The sequence below is a fragment of the Schistocerca americana genome, chromosome 8 (genome assembly GCF_021461395.2).
Source record: "Schistocerca americana isolate TAMUIC-IGC-003095 chromosome 8, iqSchAmer2.1, whole genome shotgun sequence".
Lineage (NCBI taxonomy): Eukaryota > Metazoa > Arthropoda > Insecta > Orthoptera > Acrididae > Schistocerca > Schistocerca americana.
In genome coordinates, this window is record NC_060126.1 from 113,483,743 (window position 1) to 113,507,664 (window position 23,922).

Sequence of the window (23,922 nt, forward strand, 5' to 3'; positions counted from 1 at the left end):
ACAGTCTTACGAGAACAAACTTCAGTAATGAAATCCTTTAACAAATTAATCTTCTTAGTTGCCTTAGTTGAGTTATCGTGAAATCACGTAAAGAATACGTGAAATAAAACGAAAATGGTTGACATGATGTATGGAACAATTCACGGGCACCTAGCATAAAAATGCGACTAAAATTTTGTAAGATGACTGCATTCCTGATATTGCTGTAGTGAGACAACAAACTAGAATGGCATATCGGAAGTGAAAGAGCAGATGATGACACATATGACCTGGGCGGTGACAATGTATGACAAAAGTTGAAGAAAAACAGGAGAGACATGTTCAGAGTTTGAATCCAACAATAATTTTAATAAAGTACTAAGAATATAAAAAGGCTGCTAATAATAAACACAGGGGCTGTAGGAACCAGTAACTCCCACGACCTGAGCTGAGGAGACTATGGTATTATTTTCTTGCTTCATTTAGTGTGTAACTGACTAAAAAACAACTTTCGCCGTGAGATTTCCAGTTTTATGCATTTTATTGCATCTTCAATCGCCGCAAATATGTTTAAAGAATTGTGGCGTACAACTGATATGTTTCTGCACACACAGACAGAAAAAAAAGACTACAACAATGTTAGAACTGTAAATAATTCCGCGAATCCGTGTACGTGTAAGGGTATAAATTATGCTAAACGTGTGTGGAGCAAAGAGAACGATAAGTAAGGGCAGCAGTGGGTAAACAGGATAATACAGAAAGTACACTAAGTACAAACACCTGTTTACGAAATCGTATCAGGCCAGTGCAGCGAACGCAGCAACGTGAGATGATTTATTTTTTCCTCTTGTGCCCCCAATCATCTTATTTGTCCATTAAGTCCTTACGAAGTGTATCATTGCATCTTTTTCTTGACGTACTCAGTGGTTCTCTCCCAACTGAAAAAATTGACTGGAGTGACGTTCCCCAGTTAGGCACTTAAGTGTTAATTGCAGAGTATTCACGATGCAGAGTTCATTTTTCATCAGGACTACGATTTGTAGTCCAACTGCACGTTTCGTCCAGCTGATTGTGCCTGACCTGCCATACTCAAGTGAATCTGGAAACTTGAACTGCACGCAATATTTTTCTTAACAATTTCTAATCATCACAGATTGCGTAGAGTAACTACTGATAAGCAGTATGTTTACACTTTCATACCAACAGCTCTGCTCATTAGGAACAGAAACAATATACGCGAAGACGTTAAATCACATAATTTATTCTAGGAAGTTGTCAGCTATTCAGTTACCCAGTTTTTCACTGGCTACTTGCCAGCAGATAGACATTAATTTTAATGAAGATATGTTGGTCGATGCAGACTGTTTGCTTTTATTGTGAAGACAGCAGTTGTCTAAAGTACCTGATGATCGCTTCGGAGAGACAGCAGATGACTGCAGCTTAAAATTTGTGGCGGCTTGTACCTAGTTTAATTAACCATTGCTAATATCTAGTTAAAAAATCAAAGAAGGTTATAGACGTGGTAGGTTTCAAATAGATTACTCAATGGTAAGTCAGAGACTTCCAAACCACATTTCAAACTGCAGAACATTTCCAGGGGTAGATGTGGATTCTAACCACAATTTATTGATTATGAACTGAAGCTGAAAACTGAAGAAGTGGCGGGAACGTAAAAAATTAACTAGATGGGATATGGATAAGTTGAAAGAACGAGAGATCATTCAGAGTTTCAAAGCTTACATTAGGCAATGATTGACTGAAACAGGGATAAGGAACAAAACAGAAGACGAATAAGTAGCTTCGAGAAATGAAATAGTGAAGGTAGCAGAGAATCAAATAGGCAGAAAGATAATGCCTAGTAGAAATCCTCATATAACACACGATATATTGAATTAAACTAACAAAAGGAGAAAATATCGAATGAAGCAGGCGAAAGTGAACAAAGACGTCTAAAAAATTTGACAGATAGGTGCAGTTTTGAAGTTCAGGACTGACGTGCAAAGTGGCAAAGCAGAAATGGTTAGACGAGAAATGCAAGGCTGTAGAAGCCCGCGTGACGATGGGAAAGATAGATGCAGCGTCTAGGAAAACTGAAGAGACATTTAGAGAGAATGTTAACTCATGTACGAGTATTAAGAACTCAGATGATAAGTCAGTATTAACTAAAGAAGGGAATGCGCAAAGGAGGAAGGAATACGTAAAGGCAAGTCGAAACAAGTCACATGGAGTAGAAGACATTACTCACAACCACTGAGAACCTTGGGAGAGCCAGAGTATCAGGCAGGCGGAATACCGTCAGATTTCAAGAAAAATGTAGTAACTCCTATTCCAAAGGATGCAGGTGCTCACAGAGGTGAATATTACAGAATTATCAGTTTAATAAATCATAGATACGTAAATAATCTTAGTTTTGAGACATTTGTCAATTGTGTTTAGAGCATTGTGTTTGTGTTAATTTCAATGCTAGGTGAATTTATTGCTTTCATTTTTCGACTGTTTAAACCATATAAAATTAATTCTGAAAACAACAATAATAGACCACATTCTTGTACAAGTCCCTGATAATTTCTGCAGCTTATATATATATATATATATATATATATATATATATATATATATATATGTGTGTGTGTGTGTGTGTGTGGTCTAATGCAATTTTAACCTTTGTATTTCGATACATGTTAAGTTTTTATGAGTCGTAACATAACATTGAATGCCTATTAAATCTCTTATATTTCCATCTATATACATATTACACTGACGGAAAAAAATCACAGTACAAAAAAATATGTATAGTGCTGAAATTTCGAAAGAACATTTGTCTAGGTAACATACGAGGCGTGTTTTTTTTAAGTAAGTACTGTTTTGAAATTAAAAAAAGACGTGCTAAGATATCTCAATAATTTTGTTTTTAAATGAAAGCCTGTAGCTTAATCTACGCACGACGTCATTACAGTCTGATTCTTCCTTGTTTATGTTGTGTACTGAGTGTTTAAGATGCCTCCGATAATCGTGAGTCCCGCCGACTGTGAAGTACGGGCTGTTATAAGATTTCTTAGTGCTAAAGCCTTAAAAGCGATCGATATTCATCGTGAGATCTGTGCAGTTTACGGAGAAAGCATTATGAGTGATGTAATGGGAAGAAAGTAGGTGAGAGCATTTAAAGATGGCCCCACAAATATGCATGATGAACAACGGAGTGGGCGTCCTTCGGTCGTTAATGAAAGTTCGGTGCAGGAAGTGGACAATAAGGTGAGAGAAAACATACGCTTTACGATTTCCTCCTTGCGCAATGACTTTCCTAATGCTTCTCGTAGTGTTTTGTATGGCATTGTGACCGAGCACTTGAATTACCGAAAATTGTGCGCACGATGGGAAACTCTAGATCAGTTAGGAGGCTGTAATACTTATGCGCGTTCACTGTTCGGTCCATGAACTGATGGTTCACTTTCCTACATCACACGTTTATATTCCATGGACACCGACGTTCTTCCTGACGAAGCCAATGGGAATTTTCAACAGACCAGTAGCGCATGTTTCGGTGGTTTACCTGGTCATGTTTGGTAAATTTGGCTTCATCACTAAACAAAATATGTGAAACATTTAAAGTATCCTGTCTTAACGCCCCTGTACGGAAGTTAACACGATTCTTATAGTCGTTTGCATGCAGTTCTTGATGGTGAGAGATGAGACAGGGAATAGAACCTATGTCGATGGAAACTGCGTAAGACACTTGCCTGACTCATGCCACGGCGATTGCTTGGGAACTAGCGTGAGGATCAATTGCAACAGCAGCGAGAACATTAACTTCCCCCCTCTTCTGGCGTCAGATGTTGCCTTCTGTTACGTTGTCTAGCATTCACACTACCATTTTCACGTAACTGGTTGAAGAAATGTTCAAATGTGTGTCAAATCTTATGGGACTTAACTGCTAAGGTCATCAGTCCCTAAGCTTACACACTACTTAACCTAAATTATCCTAAGGACAAACACACACACCCATGCCGGAGGGAGGACTCGAACCTCCGCCGGGACCATAACTGGTTGAAGAGATTGATAAATAATTGCCGAGACGGTTGACTTCTATTGAGATATACTGCCGTGTACACCGTACAAGAATGAATTGCATTCTTCCTGCACCCTCCATACACTACGAACATGTCGGCTTTTTCTGCATTGATAAATCGCGTTGCCCGCTCACGACCTTCTGCTTGGACTGCCACACTGTAACTGACCAGGAAGTTGCATTGTACTCAAGGAACACACAAATACACTGTATGCAAACACAACAGCATCGTGCCTAGCAACTAAGCAGCTTGAATGGTACAAACAACTGTCGGCGTGGAAAATTTGCACAATACGATATCCCGTAAACGACATGCACTAGAATCCTAGAATCCTATGAAATTCTAATTTACCCTACTTTTAGTTTGTTAATGTCAACAGGCATTGTCCATTTATAAAGTCTACGTTTTCACAAAAAATACACTTTCCAAGTATTATTACAATCTCTTTACTGACTAACAATACGAGCCCCGACTACCAATTGATACTGTGAAAACAGCACATCAGTAGCACTTTCGATTTCCGCAATATTTGCGGTGCAAGTTTTACTTGATTCATCCCGTATATATAGACAGATTATGGACATGCATGTTACATAAGACAGCAGGCATAGCGAAGAAAACATAATCTTTGATTAATGAGTTTTTACTGGTTATGCACAAGCACGTTGGAACAACTCGTTTGGGTGAGAATTTTCAGTTCGTGGTGGATACCGGAGTAGATTGAAATATGAAAGTAACGACGTCCTAGATCTTTGCAATATTAAAAATAATACGACATTTGCTTTAAAAATGCTTACGTTAAGACGAACTACTCCTGCGGCAAGAAAAATCCTAATATTCGTATTTTATCTATCTTCGGTACGTTAAAGTAAGTTAAGAGACATCATGAGTAATAACCATAGTAATTAGTTTTTGCTCAAGAAAACAAGAAAATACAATAGATAGTTACTCTGTGACCATCTGCAAAATGGTTCAAATGGCTCTGAGCACTATGCGACTTAGCTTCTGAGGTCATCAGTCGTCTAGAACTTAGAACTAATTAAACCTAACTAACCTAAGGACATCACACACAGCCATGCCCGAGGCAGGATTCGAACCTGCCACCGTAGCGGTCGCCCGGCTCCAGACTGCAGCGCCTAGAACCACACAGCCACGCCGGCCGGTGACCATCTGCACGTCTCAAGCCTCTTTTTCAAATATGCAATATGCTAATATCTAACAGACTGTTTCCAGTAAAAGTTTTGAAAGAAAGGACTCAGCAGCCTTCTTTAACTGAAAGAAGGACGTGCGGATTGAAAGAATATATGTTTTTATTTCAATTTTTAGAATGTATAAGATAAACTAAAGTTTGAGTCTGTTAATGCACATTACGGATTACTACTAGTGTTTAATAACGTGTTGCGTTCGGTTGTTGTCACATATTGGATAGTCTATGTCGCTCAGATTGTTTTGCTGGAAGTAAGTGTAAAAAAGATGGAGACACAGCTTTTAAAACATAGCCGCGGCCTTTGGGCAACCTATCGCCCTTGAGTTAAATTGCTGCTACAGAACACTACACAACTCAGGGCAAAGTTTCTCTTCAAAGCAAAACAAAAATGAAAAGTACGCTTGCGTTACACAAGCTAACAAACCAGAGTGTAACCTGCGTTGTAGCCTAGCAAAATATGACAGCACCAAAACGCCAAACAAAATGGTTGCGTGCGTCAGTTACACAACAGCGGCAGCAACTTGTTTTGCCATTTCGTTACAAAAAAAAGCTATTCGAAGATTATTTGTTTCTTTAACCATTGCGTTTCTAAGAAAATGGATATGCTCAGTATGTCTGAGGCTAACAGTGTGTAATTACTCGGTTACTTCGGAAAACTGGAAGACTTTATACACCGACGGAAGAAAAACCGCAACACCAAGAAGGAGCTGTGCAACATAAACAAAAGTTGGTGGGTGTGTTTCTACACCTGAAATATGATTTTTATTCAAATTTCGCGTCAATCGCACAAGAGTGGCGCTAATACTTTGCTTTAAATACACGTTGTAAAGGTCGTAAGCATTAGTTACTCTGAGATTGCACGTGGTGAGTTGATGTTAGCTAAGAATGCCTTTAAAGCGACAAAGACGCCCTTATCTACACTCATTGAGTTCAAAGGAGGTCGTATAACAGGGCTATTTGAAGCTGGATGTTCCTTCTGCGATACTGAAGAAAGGCTTGGCAGGAATGTAGCCACGGTACATGAATGCTGGCAGCGGTGATCGCGGGAAGGTACGGTAGCAAGAATACCGGGCTCCGGACGGCCAAGTGGCACTACCGAGAAGGAAGACCATCGTGTTCGGCGTGTGGGTCCAATCTGAGGAACAGCTGGCATCACAGTGACACAGTGACCTGTAACAAATCGGTTACTTTAAGGACAACCCCAGAGACGGTGCTTATAAATGTACCACCATTTCACTTTTCCAATGCCTTTTCTCGCAATTGCGATCTTGCAGTATTAATCATTTAAATACGAGGCGTGTTTTTTAAGTAAGTACCGTTTTGAAATTAAAAAAGACTTAGTAGGGTATCTCAGTAATCTTATTTTTACATGAATGCCTTTACTTTAATCTACTTTTCTACATAATTTCCGTCAATACTGAGGCACTTGTCATAATGTTGTACCAGTTTTTGAATACCCTCATCATAGAAGTCTGCCGCCTGACTTGTTAACCACTGCATCACCACTGTTTTGACTTCGTCACAGTCTTGAAGACACTGACGGCCCAGGTGTTCCTTCAAGTGCAGGAACAGTTGGTAGTCACTGGGCGCAAGATCAGGGCTATTTACTGACAGTATTTTAAGGTTGTTGGCCTATTATGGCGAAGACCGTGCGGCCTAACAGCCACACCATCGTGTTGCGTTTCGGCCTCGGAGAAGGTTTAAAGTCAGGCTCAAGGACACAACTGACCGTCACGAACGCAGGTGTGGTCCGATTGATAAATGTCACCATTACCTGGCATATTTCCCAGACTGTTGACACGTTAGAAAACACATAGCGGTGCTCTCGTGTGTTAGGCCTATTAAACTTACCACAATTTGATGAGGCCATTAGGTTACTGTCTGCGAATCAGTCGTTCGTTAGTATCGTATTATCTACTAAATTATTCTAAAGTGCACTCACACCTGATGGCGTATAGGATTCTTGACGTTGGTCCCCACTCGCCGCCAGTTCAGAGTGGGTAGCCGAGATTCCAGCTTGTGCACAGGACGATGATGATGATGATGTTTGGTTTGTGGGGCGCTCAACTGCGCGGTTATCAGCACCCGTACAAATTCCCAACCGTTGCTCAGTCCAGTCTCGCCACTTTCATGAATGATGATGAAATGATGTGGACAACACAAACACCCAGTCATCTCGAGGCATGAGAAAATCCCTAACCCCGCCGGGAATCGAACCCGGGACCCCGTGCTTGGAAAGCGAAAACGTGACCGCGAGACCACGAGCTGCGGAATTTTGTGCACAGGGGCTCGTCTTAACAGAGTCATATAAAGCTTCCGGACTGACTGCTGGCGATATAGTCATTGGTGAAAGATAGTTGAAAAGGAATGAACGCCGCCATGACGGGTGCTTGTGCACACCTGGACTGATACACTGCGAACAGTGCTACTGTCGTTCCAACCCAGTTGCTGTACTGTATGGAGCTGTGCGGTGAACTAGCAGTGCCGACCACTTGCGCAAAAAGTCCGAGGCACCCGAAGGACAGATCTTATGGCACAGGTCGATGCACTCATCTTAAAAATTGCCTGTCCTCACAGAAGCAAATAAACTGCACATGAACTTTGGCACACTTGAGAGCTTGGGGTGATACCAGGCATCAGAGAGAAGTAGGATGTTGATGACGGTCACTTTTTGATGGAGATTTAGACGCCGAGTTGCATGACATCCACAAATGCCCTTTATGGAAGTGAGGGGCGTTCTCCAGTTCCGTGTCTGCAATTGCTGTGGGCACGCAGTTACATCTACGCCCAACGTCTTGAGATCTCGCACAACATGGTCGAGTGACGTCAGTGGCGAACAGTCCCAGAGGAAGCAGCACAGGTTTGCGGCTGTTATCACTGCTCCAGATGCGCGTTCTTACAGCTGGAAAGAAGGGCGAATTGAATAACTGTCGGCAGTATAGTCGATGAAAGCCCCAACGTCATCTGTATATGCTACACATTTGATAATACCATCGTGTATCTGTATATCTTTGGACGTCAGACCTATTGCGCTGAGGAAATGGTGTATGGCGACTATCCAGAGGCTGTCAATTCAGCTAAATATTTAGGAATTAGAATTATAAATAACTAGGCGTAAAGTTTCAAGGCGATATGAAATGGAACTAGCGCTGAAGTGGGATAATGGGGAAGGCGAATGGTCTACTTCGTTTTGTTAGGAGAATTTTGGGAAAGTGTAGCTTGTCTATAAAGGAGACCAGGTATACAGGGTGTTACAAAAAGGTACGGCCAAACTTTCAGGAAACATTCCTCACACACAAATGAAGAAAAGATGTTATGTGGACATGTGTCCGGAAACGCTTAATTTCCATGTTAGAGCTCATTTTAGTTTCGTCAGTATGTACTGTACTTCCTCGATTCACCGCCAGTTGGCCCAATTGAAGGAAGGTAATGTTGACTTCGGTGCTTGTGTTGACATGCGACTCATTGCTCTACAGTACTAGCATCAAGCACATCAGTACGTAGCATCAACAGGTTAGTGTTCATCACGAACGCGGTTTTGCAGTCAGTGCAATATTTACAAATGCGGAGTTGGCAGATGCCCATTTGATGTATGGATTAGCACGGGGAAATAGCTGTGGCGCGGTACGTTTGTATCGAGACAGATTTCCAGAATGAAGGTGTCCCGACAGGAAGACGTTCGAAGCAATTGATCGGCGTCTTAGGGAGCACGGAACATTCCAGCCTATGACTCGCGACTGGGGAAGACCTAGAACGACGAGGACACCTGCAATGGACGAGGCAATTCTTCGTGCAGTTGACGATAACCCTAATGTCAGCGTCAGAGAAGTTGCTGCTGTGCAAGGTAACGTTGACCACATCACTGTATGGAGAGTGCTACGGGAGAACCAGTTGTTTCCGTACCATGTACAGCGTGTGCAGGCACTATCAGCAGCCGATTGGCCTCCACGGGTACACTTCTGCGAATGGTTCATCCAACAATGTGTCAATTTCAGAGCAAATGTTCTCTTTACGGATGAGGCTTCGTTCCAACGTGATCAAATTGTAAATTTTCACAATCAACATTTGTGGGCTGACGAGAATCCGCACGCAATTGTGCAATCACGTCATCAACACAGATTTTCTGTGAACATTTGGGCAGGCATTGTTGGTGATGTCTTGATTGGGCCCCATGTTCTTCCACCTACGCTCAATGGAGCATGTTATCATGATTTCATACGGGATACTCTACCTGTCCTGCTAGAACATGTGCCTTTACAAGTACGACACAACATGTGGTTCATGCACGATGGAGCTCCTCCACATTTCAGTCGAAGTGTTCGTACGCTTCTTAGCAACAGATTTGGTGACCAATGGATTGGTAGAGGCGGATCAATTCCATGGCCTCCACGCTCTCCTGACCTCAACCCTCTTGACTTTCATTTATGGGGGCATTTGAAAGCTCTTGTCTACGCAACCCCTGTACCAAATGTAGAGACTCTTCGTGCTCGTATTGTGGACGGCTGTGATACAATACACCATTCTCTAGGGCTGCATCAGCGCATCAGGGATCCCATGCGACGGAGGGTGGATGCTTGTATCCTCGCTAACGGAGGACATTTTGAACATTTCCTGTAACAAAGTGTTTGAAGTCACGCTGGTACGTTCTGTTGCTGAGTGTTCCCATTCCATGATTAATGTGATTTGAAGAGAAGTAAAAAAATGAGCTCTAACATGGAAAGTAAGCGTTTCCGGACACATGTCCACATAACATATTTTCTTTCTTTGTGTGTGAGGAATGTTTCCTGAAAGTTTGACCGTACATTTTTGTAACACCATGTATAAATGTAGTGCGACCCAGTCTTGAGTACTGCTCGAGTCTGTGGGATTCCCACCACGTCGAAATAAAGGAAGACATCGAAACAATTCAGTGTTACCGGCAGGTTCGATCACCACGCAAGCATTACGTAGATGCTTCGTAAACTCGAATGGGAATCCTTGGAGGCACGACTTCGTTCTTATATCGAGGCTTTATTAAGAAAATTAGGAAGTGTCTGTTTTTCCGCGCTCTTTAGGGAGTGGAACGTAGAGAAATGGCTTGAAGGTGATTCGATGAGCCCTCTATCTGGCACTGTTTTGTGAACTGCACAGTAGGATAACTGCAGAACGATTCCACTGTCGCCAAGGTACATTTGACGTACGAGTTACGAAGATATGATAAGAGAATTTAAGACTACGGAGGCATATAGACGTTTTTCCCTCGCTCAGTTTGCAAGGGGAACAGAGAATAAAATCACTAGTAGTGCTACAAGGTACCCTTGCCACTCACGATACGGTGACTTGCGGAGTGTGTACGTAGCTGTAGATGTATGTGAACGTGTAGATATGATACGCCACTTGACTCAGCAATCATTAAAACAAAGGTGTTTATCGTTTCGGTGAGATCTATTTACGAAATTTGGAAATACGAATTTGTGGTAAGGACTATGGGACCAAACTGCTGAGGTCATCGGTCCCTAGGCTTACATACTAATTAAACTAACTTACGGGAAATTTCAATATCTAAATTCTCTTCCGAAAGTGAAAATATTTTATCGGTGTCTACCTTCACAGGGAGAAATTATCACCGTAATAAAACCAGAAAAATCAGAACTCGCACGAAAAGGTACTGTTTCGCCGCCCCCCCCCCCCCCCCTCTCCTCGCGCGCTGTTCGAGAGTGGAATGGTACAGAAAAGGGTTGGGGGTAGTTCGATGAACCCTCTATCAGGCAATTATTTGTGAACTGCATGTAGATGTAGGAGAGGGTATTTCAGATTTTGCCACATATTAAAGTTTCTTCCCATTCCAGCTGCGTATGGAGTGCGGGAAGAATGACAGCTGTATATAATCGTACAGAATCATTGACTAGGGGTCCTACAGCAGGGATATTCAGCCACCTGGTGCAAGTCTTTCAACTGTATAACACTTGGGTGATTTGATCGCCCCTGACCTACGCCATAATCCAACCGGGGAAAGAGTACCTACAGTTTAACGTGAAATTCGAACCACGTGTCATTCCTGGCGTATCTTCACATCTGTAAGAGGTGAAGGCTGTGGTAAATGCAGTCTGACTTTTCAGTTCCCAGGCATGAGTTTTACCACCAGACTACCAGCCAGACACAGAACCACTGCTTAAATGCCGCAGTGCGGGCTGTAATTAGTCTAACTTTATCTTCACTTTATTGACGAAGCGATAAGTAGGAGGCCGTAATACATTCCCAGATTCCTAATTTACTATTGTAACCCGAAACTTTGGTGGCAGACGCTAGGAGGATAGGTGACGTCCAAAAAGCCTGTAACCATTCTTTCAGTCCTCTTTTGTGTGTTGAACAGTCCATGTTAGTTTTGTTTGGTATGGATGACAAACTTATGTGTCGCACAAGCTTTGTATCCTACCAATTTACCTAAGAAGGCCACCTGCTTCTCATACGGTGAGGCGAAAAAAGTGATGGGATACCTCTTAATATCGTGTCGGACTTCCTTTTGCCCGGTGTAGGGCTGCAGCTGAACGTGGCATGGACTCAGGAAGTCGTTGGAAATCCGCTACAGAAATATTGGGCCACGCCGCCTATACAGTCGTCCCTAACTGTGAAAGTGTTGCCGATGCACGATTTTGTGCACGATCTGACCTCTCGATTATCCCATATCGCTCGATCTGAGTGACCAAATCATTCACTCACATTGTTCAGAATGTTCGCCAAATCAGTCGCAAACAATTGTGGCCCTGTGACAGTTCCATAGTTGTTAGAAATTATGAAGACCATGAATGGCTGCAAATGCTCTCCAGGTAGCCGAGCAGAATCAATTCCATTCAATGGAACAACTTTTAATCCTTGATAACGTGCTGCGTCCACCTTACCAACAAATCCTCAAGCCGGACGCAAATTTCGTTTGATACACCGTATGATCATTCTTTTGTGTGGTACCAAGTAAAATGCTTTTCAGAAGACACAAAATGCTGTATCCACCAGACATCCGTGATCCATGATTTCCAGAATATCGGGAGAAATAACCACAAGTTGGGTTTCAGATATACAAAGTTTTCGAAATCCATGCTGGTTGGCCTCCAGGAGCTCACTTTGTTCTTTATACCTTATTATGTTTGACCTCAGAGTATGTTCTAAAATTCTAAAACATATACAGTGATTGGACAAGAACATGCAAACACCGCGTGAAATGCGTGACTGAACATAAATATCAGGTCTGCAGGCTGCGATGTTGTACTTGTTGACGAACAACACCTGCTAAATGTCTTCAATACGTTGCAAGTGACAGTCGTAATCAAAACAATATTCTTTGCAGTTATGAGTGCATTATGACGGAAATAGGGAATTTGAACGTTGGTAAGTTGTTGGTGCTAGTGTGGTGGATGCTTCCTTAACCAAGGTGGCCGAAGACTTTCGTGTTTGAAGAAGCAAACAGTGTTAACGTATAGGGGCTGGACAAAAACATGGAAATACCACGAGAACTGTATGACTGAACATAAATGCAGGTAGCGCTGTTGTGTTTGATCACGAACGACACCATTGCAATTTATTCAATACGTTGAAAATGTCGGTCGTGGTCAGAAAATTACGTGCGTTACGTCGGAGCTAAGTCAATTCGAAATTCGGCTAATTGTTGGTAGTCGCATGGTTCGTCCTTCCGTGTTTCAAGATGTCCCGTATCAATATTTATACCGCATACAATGAAAGCGGAAAAACGTCATCCGCTAAATCACAACGCAGACGAAAGTGTTAAGTGGTCGTGACGGACGGCCATTGAAGGCGTTTGTGACGAAAAGTAAGAGGACGGCAGCTGCAAAAGTCACTGCGGAACCGAATAGCGCACTTGCGTACCCACCTGTCAGCACCAAAGTAACAGGGAGGAAGCTCCATAAGCAGATAACTGCAGGGACTGCTGTAACTCCAGAGCCACTCATCTGCGACGTAAATGCTCGTAACAGGAAAATGTGTTGCCGAAGCCATAACACCTTGTTTATGGAGCAATGGAAGAAAGTCATTTAGTCGGATGAGTCTTGTTTCATACTGTTCCCAACTTCTGATACCAAGAGTGAACATAGTGGGGGTTCGGTGATAATTTGGGTAGCCGTATCATGGTCTCCCGTGGGCCCCATCGTTACTCTGTAAGGTCGTATTACTGAAAAGGATTATGTCACCATTTCGGCCGATCAGGAATCTCATCACACAAGTTCCCCAATGATGATGCTGAGTTCAGAGATGACAGAGGCCCTGTTCACACAGCTCGCAATGTCCAGGACCAGTTTTTAGAGCACGAGAATGAACTGTCTCAACTCTCTGGCCACCACAAGCACCAGATCTCCATTAATCCTTTGTGGTCTACTTTGGAGAGAAGTGTGTGTAATCAGTTTCTTCCTCCATCGTCTTTACCTGACCTTGCCAGTATTTCGCAGAAAGAATGGTTTACGACCCCTTGAAAACCATACAGGACTTGTAATTTTCCATTCTGTGACGACCGGAAGCTCTTTTGAATAGCAACGGCTTTCTCCACCATGTTAGGCATGGTAATGTGTTCTGTTTTTTGTGTTTCCGCTTTTTTGCCCACTCGCTATGTGTTAATGATATAGAACAATAATTTCGTGAATCATTTCTCTCACCCTTCTTGTAGTTTTCAGTGGTTTCGTGGGATTCGTCCGGGGTGCATAGCTGTTGGCCCACTGCCCGTGAAAGTGTGTGGGTGTGAGTCCCGATCCTCCTCCCGGTTTTATCTTGCAACTTAAGAAAGAGAAGGGTACTACAATTTTACTTTGAGGTAAACGACTAGTCGTCAGAAATTAATATTAACTTTTGCTGACTACTTAACACTTTGCTGCTGGCAAGAAATTAACCTCCAAACAACTGTTGAAATCAAAGCATTCGTTAAAAAGTAGTAAAACATTTTATCACCCTCTCTTAAATGGTGTCTGGTGTGTAATGAGACGAGCAGCTTGTGCCCAACCAACCACTTATCCCTCAGTCCTCACCACGGTTTCATACATCAAAGACTTCATATAACCCTGTAGGAGACGTTCTGTGGGAGTGACATCAGGGTTTCGCGTTAGCCATGGTACGGGACCTACCCTCCCTATCCAACACTGAGGGTATCTGCTAGTCAGGTGGTGGAAATGGAAATGAGCGTTTGGCGTCATTGGCCGGGAGGCCCCTCGCGGGGCAGGTCCGGCCGCCATATCGCAGGTCTTATTACATTCGGCGCCACATTGGGCGACCTGCACGCCGGATGGGGATGAAATGATGATGAACACAACACAACACCCAGTCCCTGAGCGGAGAAAATCTCCGACCCAGCCGGGAATCGAACCCGGGCCCAGAGGACGGCAATCCGTCACGCTGACCACTCAGCTACTGGGGCGGACAGTCAGGTGGTTAATAATGTTCATATCGAAGTGGCATGGTGCACTGTTTTGTTAAACGACGTCCTTTCGCAGGCAAGAGTACAGTGCCCAACAGTTACGACAGCAGAGCTCTAGTGAACGCCAGGTAACGTGTACCATTCAAAAGCGTTTGTAGCAAAAAACAACTGATTTGTCGACTACGTAGAAGTCAAGCTTACAAGCTGATAGACAGTCGTTCCGGCGATCTGAAATGATCGTCATTACGCACACATGGTTATTTCAACAGCTAAAGACACAATCGCGTTTAATAGAGGTACCATCTGTAAACGTCGAATGCTATATGAAGTTCGGCTCCGTGTTACCGTGCTGTATAGTCCATTAGTAAGTACGAAAGCGTCAAGAAGTTGCTCGGCCAATTCAAGTGGCAGACGCTGCAACAGAGGTCTTCTAAACTGCAAGAGAGTGAACGTTCCTAGACGAGTCAACCATATATTGCTTTCGGCTACGTATATCTCGTAAATAGATCCTGGAGATAAAGTCAGAGGCTTTCGACTTCCATAGAGGCTTATCAACAATCGGTGTCCCCGTAAACCATTTGCGTGAATGACAATGGTGCGCGAAGTAATCTCCGTGATGTACCGTAAGGTGTCTTGCAGGGTATAAATGTAGATGTACGAAGAAAAGCCTTTATGAAAAAGATATACTTGTTAACACCAAGTATAAATTAAATGGTTAAAAAAATATATTTTGAAGCAATTTGTCTAGAATGTAATTTTGTACAGAAGCGAAACATGGGAGATAAAAAGTATAGCCAAGAAGAAAATAGCAGCTTGTGGTACCGGGTACTACAGAAGAATCCTGGAGATAAAATGCGTAGGCCGGATCATTAATGAAGAGATGCTGAGTCGAATTAGGGGAAAATGATGATGATGTTGGTTTGTAGGGTGTTCAACATCGTGCTTATCAGCGCCCGTGCACGTTCCAATCTTTCCATTTACACTCTCGCCACTATCCGAATGATGATGAGATGATGATGAAATGATGAGGACAACACACACACCTAGTCCCAAAGCGGAGAAAATCCCCAACCCGGCCGGGAATCGTACCCGGGACCCAGTGAAATTAGGGGAAGGTAATTGTGTGTCATAACTGGACTAAAAGGAGAGATCAGTTGACAGAGCTTCAAGACATCGTCAATTTCGTAATGAAAGAAAATGTAGGTGGAAAAAAAATGCAGAGGGAGACGAGAGAGTGCTTACACCAAGCTGGTACATACAGATGTAGGTTGCAGTACTGGATAATTATAATTAAATTGAGGGTGTTCCGAGTCCTGCAGTGCCAGCTGTATACATGAAAAAAATGAGTCCCACATTCTGCCATCAGGTGATAATACGGCACTGGAAGCAGTCAGAATGTAAAATGTTTCCCGTTTTGATGTCAGCATACTGCTTGGCGCTCTGCGACGCGCGTAGATTTATTTTGTGAAGTGATAGTTGGTGCAAAGGTTTAAGAAGGTTGAAGATTTCCATACGAAACGCAATGGCTATTGAGAATCAGGACTGTACAGTGGTGGTAAAGTTGTTTTATCAGAGCGGCAGCAATAGCAGCAGTGCATTGCGGGAATATCGCCGACAGATACAACTGCAAAGAGCCCTCATGTCAATAAATGGACCAAAGAATATGACCAAGGAGTTTGTTCAAAGAGGTAAATTCGATGGTGCATCAGAGAGAGTGAGGCGGGCCATTCCCAATGCACTTGTTGATGAAGTTGCTGCAGCTATAGCCAGCACATCTCAAATTCCGCAGCCAGTGCTCGAGCTGTGTCACGGGAATTGTCTCTCCTTTGGTCAACAGCTCAAAAGATTATAAAGCACATTTTAAACTGCAATCGCTACAAGATTCAGAGTATGCGCCAAATGAAGCCCCATCATAAGCTACAACGCCGTGACTTTGCCCTTTTTTTGGCACGCACAGAAGTGGGTAACATGTGGGCGGGCAATATTCTTTGGACGGGGAGGCACATTTTATTCCACACAGTGTTGTGAATGCGCCTCCGCCACACGTTGTGCAGAAACATCCTCTGCACTCGGTTTATGGTTTCTTAAACTCCATTCTCTGGCCGTTTTTCTTCGATAAGTTAAGATAGCAATGGAAGATGTTGTAGATGAAGATGGAATGTGAGATATGATACTGCGTGAAGAGTTTGACGGAGCACTGAAAGTCCTGAGTCGAAACAAGGCCCCAGGAGTAGACAATATTCCATTAGAACTACTGACAGCCTTGGGAGAGCCAGCCCTAGCAAAACTCTACCATTTAGCGAGCAAGATGTATGAGACAGGTGAAATACTCTCAGACTTCAAGAAGAATATAATAATTCCAATCCCAAAGAAAGCAGGTGTTGACAGATGTGAAAATTACCGAACTATCACTTTAATAAGTCACGGCTGCAAAGTACTAATAGGAATTCTTTACACACGAATGGAAAAACTGGTAGAAGCCGACCTCGGGGAAGATCAGTTTGAATTCCATAGAAATGTTGGAACACGTGAGGCAATACTGACCCAACGACTTATCTTAGAAAGATTAATGAAATGCAAACCTACGTTTCTAGCATTTGTAGACTTGGAGAAAGCTTTTGACAATGTTGAGTGGAATACTCTCTTTCAAATTCTGAAGGTGGCAGGGGTAAAATACAGGGAGCGAAAGGCTATTTACAATTTGAACAGAAACCAGATGGCAGTTATAAGAGTCGAGGGACATGAAAGGGAAGCAGTGGTTGGGAAGGAAGTGAGGCAGGGTTGTAGCCTCTCCTCGATGTAATTCAATCTGTATATTAAGCAAGCGGTAAAGGAAACAAAAGAAAAGTTCGGGGTAGGTATTAAAATCCATGGAGAAGAAATAAAAACTTCGAGGTTCGCCGATGACATTGTAATTCTGCCAGAGACAGCAAAGGGCTTGGAAGAGCAGTTGAACGGAATGGACACTGTCTTGAAAGGAGGATATAAGATGAACATCAACAAAAGCAAAACAAGGATATGCATTGTAGTCGAATTAAGTCGGGTGATGCTGAGGGAATTAGATTAGGAAATGAGACACTTAAAGTAGTAAAGGAGTTTTGCTGTTTGGGAAGCAAAATAACTGATGATGGTTGAAGTAGAGAGCATATAAAATCTAGACTGGCAGTGGCAAGGAAAGCGTTTCTGAAGAAGAGAAATTTGTTAACATCGAGATAGATTTAAGTGTCAGGAAGTCGTTTCTGAAAGTATTTGTATGGAGTGTAGCCATGTATGGAAGTGAAACATGGACGATAAATAGTTTGGACAAGAAGAGAACAGAAACTTTCGAAATGTGGTGCTACAGGAGAATGCTGAAATTAGATGGGTAGATCACATAACTAATGAGGAGGTATTGAATAGAATTGAGGAGGAGTTTGTGGCACAACTTGACTAGAAGAAGGGATCGGTTCGTAGGACATGTTCTGAGGGAAGTATTGGAGGGAAGCGTGGAGGGTAAAAATCGTAGAAGGAGACCAAGAGATGAATACACTAAGCAGATTCAGAAGAATGTAGGCCGGCCGGTGTGGCCGTGCGGTTCTAGGCGCTTCAGTTTGGAACCGCGTGACCGCTACGGTCGCAGGTTCGAATCCTGCCTCGGGCATGGATGTGTGTGATATCCTTAGGTTAGTTAGGTTTAAGTAGTTCTAAGTTCTAGGGGACTGATGACCACAGATGTTAAGTCCCATAGTGCTCACAGCCATTTGAACCAAGGATGTAGGTTGCAGTAAGTACTGGGAGATGAGGAAGCTTGCAGAGGATAGAGTAGCATGAAGAGCTGCATCAAACCAGACTTAGGACTGAAGACCTCAACAACAACAACAAGATAACATCTCGTGGGCCTGTTAGGCGTACAGTGGCATCTGCACATTATAAAGACCTTCTTGTGCTACACGTGATTGTAGCTTTGCAAGAACGAAACCGTGTCCACACCACTATTTTCATGCTAGATGGGGCGACACTACTTGTCGCTTGCCAGTTGAAATATTTGCTTCGATAAACCTTCGGTAACCATTGCATCATCTCTTGGTTGTGGGTCTATCGGAAAAATCCTGTCTCTCAAGGATGTATCTGGACTCTTCTTGACCTGAAATTCAGCATACGCCGAAATATCGCTCTCATTACACAGGATATGCTGCTAGCAACCGTCGACCGTGTCGTGTTACGGATGCAGCCTGTTGCTGAGTTAGGAGACCATATTTAACACGTATTTAACTTATGACCATATCCTAATAAACGTGCCAGAAAACACCTTATCATGTGTTTGATCATTCCTCCCGTCTACCTGCATCCACACCACATTTTGACTGCTTTCAGCTCCACATTTTGATCTGGTGGCAGAAAATTGAACAATGATTTTTTTCATACTGCTCCGCAAGTGCACTGATGATTGAACATACCGGGTGATCAAAAAGTCAGTATAAATTTGAAAACTGAATAAATCACGGAATAATGTAGATAGAGAGGTACAAATTGACACACATGCTTGGAATGACATGGGATTTTATTAGAACCCAAAAATACAAACGTTCAAAAAATGTCCGACAGATGGCGCTTCATCTGATCAGAATAGCCAAAATTAGCATAACGAAGTAAGACAAAGCAAAGATGATGTTCTTTATAGGAAATGCTCAGTATGTCCATCATCATTCCTCAAAGATGATATTCTTTATAGGAAATGCTCAATATGTCCATCATCATTCCTCAACAATAGCTGCAGTCGAGGAATAATGTTGTGAACAGCACTGTAAAGCATGTCCGGAGTTATGGTGAGGCATTGGCGTCGGATGTTGTCTTTCAGCATCCCTAGAGATGTCGGTCGATCACGATACACTTGCGAGTTAAGGTAACCCCAAAGCCAATAATCGCACGGACTGAGGTCTGGGGACCTGGGGGGGGGGAAGCCAAGCATGACGAAAGTGGCGGCTGAGCACACGATCATCACCAAACGACGCGCGCACGGGATCTTTCACGTGTCTAGCAATATGGGGTGGAGCGCCATCCTGCATATACATCGCACTTTCCAGCAGGTGTTTATCAGCCAGGCTGAGGATGCTGCGATTCTGTAACATATCGGCGTACCTCTCACCCGTCACGGTAGCAGTTTTGCTGTCCAGCTCCATCTGTCGGACATTTTGTGAACTTCGTTTTTTTTTTTTTTTTGTTCCAATAAAACCCCATGTCATTCCAAACGTGTGTGCCAATTTTTACCCCTCTGTCTACATTATTCAGCGGTTTATTAAGTTTTCAAATTTATACTGACTTTTTGATCACCCGGTATTTACAATGTTTCAGTGTGCTGCGATGTATACAGCGCGCACAGCAGCACTCCGAAAACACTCAGTTTCGATACAGATGAAGTGGTTTCTACAGCATAGACTAGCAACGAGAGTTGCATCAGAACAGTCTGAGGATCACAGCAACAACAGAACTGGTGTGCTGACGCATGTTTCAGGCGAAAATGATCGATAACTGCACAAGACAGGCCACGAGCCTGGTGATTAAGGGAATGGTAACACTCAGAGCGTGATTCACGCATTCAAACGCACAGCAGTGAGTGGTTTCACGCAGCCAAGCGCGTTGTTCAGAGTACTGGTGAGTCAGCGCCGGTGCCTCAACTGCGGGCGGAAACGCTGCCGCTCGTCGACACGCCGCGACATTAAGCGACTGTTTTCCGCGCCGGCGAGCCGACTCCCGGAAGAACGCACACAACTAGTAAGGCAGCGCGCAGCCGGCCCGAAATTCCACGTTAATGGGACCGCTCGTCTGCGTAACGACGCGGCCGCTAGCTGGGAGCGAGGGGGTTGCTGCGTAGCTGCGCTCCATTGCGTTCTTCTGGGACAGCGTCAAGGCCAGCGGGATGGTGCGTTTGTGTAGAAGGATCGCGTGACACTAATCACGTCCTCTCTAAACACGTCGAGTCCCTCTGAGGAAAATCACCCAATAGGCACCTACCTCGTCTCCTCGTACATTTAAAATTATGTAAAAAATTTGCACGTACGAAATGCGACAAAATTGGGTTAAACGAGCATTTGAAAAGTTGTTTGAGAAGGTTGCAACTAATGTACGTACTATTTCACAATAAATAAGCTAGCAACCACGTTAGTCTTCTTCTTTTCTTCGTCCTCACCTCAAGCATTAAATGCGCGCTGTAAGTAGTCTAATCTTTTCTACGCGGTCGCTACGGAAGCGAAATGTATGGGAGTGTAGTACTCTGAGGCGACAAAGTTATAGGATAGCGATATAGACATATACAGATTGTGGTAGCATTGCGCACACGTGGCATAAAAGGGAAGTGTATTGGCAGAACAGTCATTTGTACTTAGGTGATACAAGTGAGAAGATTTCCGGCGTGATTGAAGCCGCACGACGGAAATAACAGACACTGAACGCGGAATGGTAGTTGGAGCTAGACGCATTAGCACTCCGTCGTCAGGCCACATGTGGCCCATAGGGACCATCCGACCGCCGTGTTATCCTCAGCTGAGGATGCGCCTAGGAGGGGCGTGTGGTCAGCACACCGCTCTCCCGGTCGTTATGATGGTTTTCTTTGACCGGAGCCGGTTCTATTCGGTCGAGTAGCTCCTCAACTGGCATCACGAGGCTGAGTGCACCCCGAAAAGTGGCAACAGGGCATGGCGGCCCGGATGGTCACCCATCCAAGTGCCGGCCACGCCCGACAGCGCTTAACTTCGGTGATCTGACGGGAACCAGTGTATTCACTGCGGCAAGGCCATTGCCCGGAGCTAGACGCATGGGGCATTCCATATTCCGATATCCACAGTGTTAAGAGTGTGCCGAAAATACCAAACTCCAGGCATTACCTCTGACAAAAGACAACGCAGAGGCTGACGACCTCACTTAACGTCCGAGAGCAGCGTCTTTGCGAAGAGTTTTCAATGCTAACATAAAAGCAACACTGCGTGAAATGACCTTAGAAATCAATATGGGATGCACGACGAACGTGTCCATTACGACAGTGCGGCAATCTTTGGCGTTAGTGGGCTGTGTCGGCAGACGACCGACGCGAGAGCTATTGCTAACAGCACGACATCGCCTGCAGCGCCTCTCCTGGGTTCGTGACCGTATCGGTTGGACCCTAGGCGACTGGAAAACCGTGGCCTGGTCCGATAGGTCCCGATTTGAGTTGATAAGAACTGATGGTGGGGTCCGAATATGGCACAGGCCCAAAGAAACCAATGCACTGAGCAAACTGGTAGCGGCTCCATAATGGTGTGGGTTGTGTTTACATGGGATGGACTGGACTCTCTGGTTCAACCCAACTGAACCGATCATTGAATGGAAATGGTTATGTTCCTCAACTTGGAGACTATTTGCTGCCTTTCATAGTCTTCATGTTCCCGAAAAACAATGTCATGTCACGGGGGCACAACTCTTCCCGATTGTTTTGAAGAACATTCTGGACAATAGAGCGAATGATTTGGCCTCCCAGATCGCCCAGCATGAATCCTGTCGAACACTACACCCTGCACCAGTAACATTTTCGCAATTACAGACGACTGTAGAGGCAGCATGGCTCAATATTTCTGCAGGGGACTTTCTACGACTTGTTGAGTCCGTGCCACGTCGCTCTGCAGTACTACGCCAGGCAGCAGGTGGTCTGACACGATGTTAGGAGGTATCCCATGATTTTTGTCACTTCGATGTATAGCCCTATGTTCCTCGACCAATACTGATTCCTGAAACTTTGTAGGCTTGTTATAGCGGGACAGTTGGTGTTTGCCTTCAAACGTTACCAGTTCAGGTTTTTCAGCATTTAAGTGGTGTATATCTGTGTGTCGATCAAACCTCTGACCACTCGTGCTGCCCTTCCCTGTATATGTTGAAACTTAGTGAGTGGTAAGGAAGGGGGGGGGGGGGTTCTACCTTAAACTTCGAACGGCTGGTGGCTGTATTTGGTCACTGTACGCTTCGAAAACAAGTCCACAGTGATAACAAAAAAATTTAGGTATACAATAGCTTATATTTGTAATTTGTGGGTCACCTAAGTTGTAGGACATATTAAGGGATTTTGAAATTATAGCCAGCTCTGAGAACTTAGATTCCTGTTGCTCTTAATGATGTCAAAATTCATGCAAAAACTGACAGAGAGCTCAGTTTTCTAAAATCTCAATAGAAACAAAACAATGACGTTAACACTGCGGGAGGCACCACGACTGTACGAAGAAAACCAAGCAAGAGTTCCTCATCTGGGCAGCCAGCGAATTCCAAGTTAGCGAGATAAAAACAGACCGAAAATTATAGTAAAATAAGCAACACAAGTTATATGACAGTCAAGTTGCGAGATGCTCAGAATATGGATTGCACTACCGAAATTGCGACGCCTACATTTCCTCAAAATCAGCCAGGGTGTGCTGTCTTCACCAGAGGGCCAGAAGACGAGTAGTCCAGAAACTTGATCCTCCAACCTCCTGTTGACAAAGAGGAACTAGAAACTATAGTGGGAACGCACCTCCCCAGCGAGAAACACGCAAATGTTTCCAACCAAGCAAATATGCACATTATTCTCAAAACAATAACCACAGATAGTGGCAGACAATGAAATAGTTTCACACAGCGATATTCGACAGTCATGTCACAATGTTCTATATCCCTTTTATTCCTATTTAGTATGAGCTCCACAAACATGAGCAGTATTCTAAGATGGCTCGTAGCAGTCGTTTGTAGGCAATCGCCTTTACAAATGAATTGCATTTTCCTAATATTTTATTAGTAATGAACTAACTAACAAAAAGTTGCAGCGGTATGCTGATCACATGTCCCTCCGTATCCGCAGCAGATGATGCCTAAGCTCGGAGGATGACACGGCGGCCGGTCGCTACCGCTGGGCCTTCACGGCCTATTGTTCGGACAGTGTGTTCAAAAAATGGCTCTGAGCACTATGGGACTCAACTGCTGAGGTCATTAGTCCCCTAGAACTTAGAACTAGTTAAACCTAACTAACCTAAGGACATCACAAACATCCATGCCCGAGGCAGGATTCGAACCTGCGACCGTAGCGGTCTTGCGGTTCCAGACTGCAGCGCCTTTAACCGCACGGCCACTTCGGCCGGCAGGACAGTGTGTTTTTTTTATTTTTATTTTGTTTGGACAAATGAAGAGAATTCTGCCATCCACTTTACCCATGACTGAGCCTATTTCGTCATTCTATTTCATACCTCATCAAATTATTACAGCCAGGCAAATGCTTGTACATTTATTCACTTATGTGTTAAATGTTTTCA

At 43.7% G+C, this 23,922-nt stretch overlaps 1 protein-coding gene and 1 pseudogene across 1 annotated transcript in view; one reads left to right on the plus strand and one right to left on the minus strand.

Annotated features, from left to right (window-relative positions):
• Window positions 1-23,922, plus strand: part of LOC124625800 (lysosome membrane protein 2) — a 618,718-nt gene that overhangs the window by 341,395 nt on the left and 253,401 nt on the right. The gene's annotated exons all lie outside the window — the stretch shown is intronic.
• Window positions 21,301-21,418, minus strand: LOC124546213 (annotated as a pseudogene).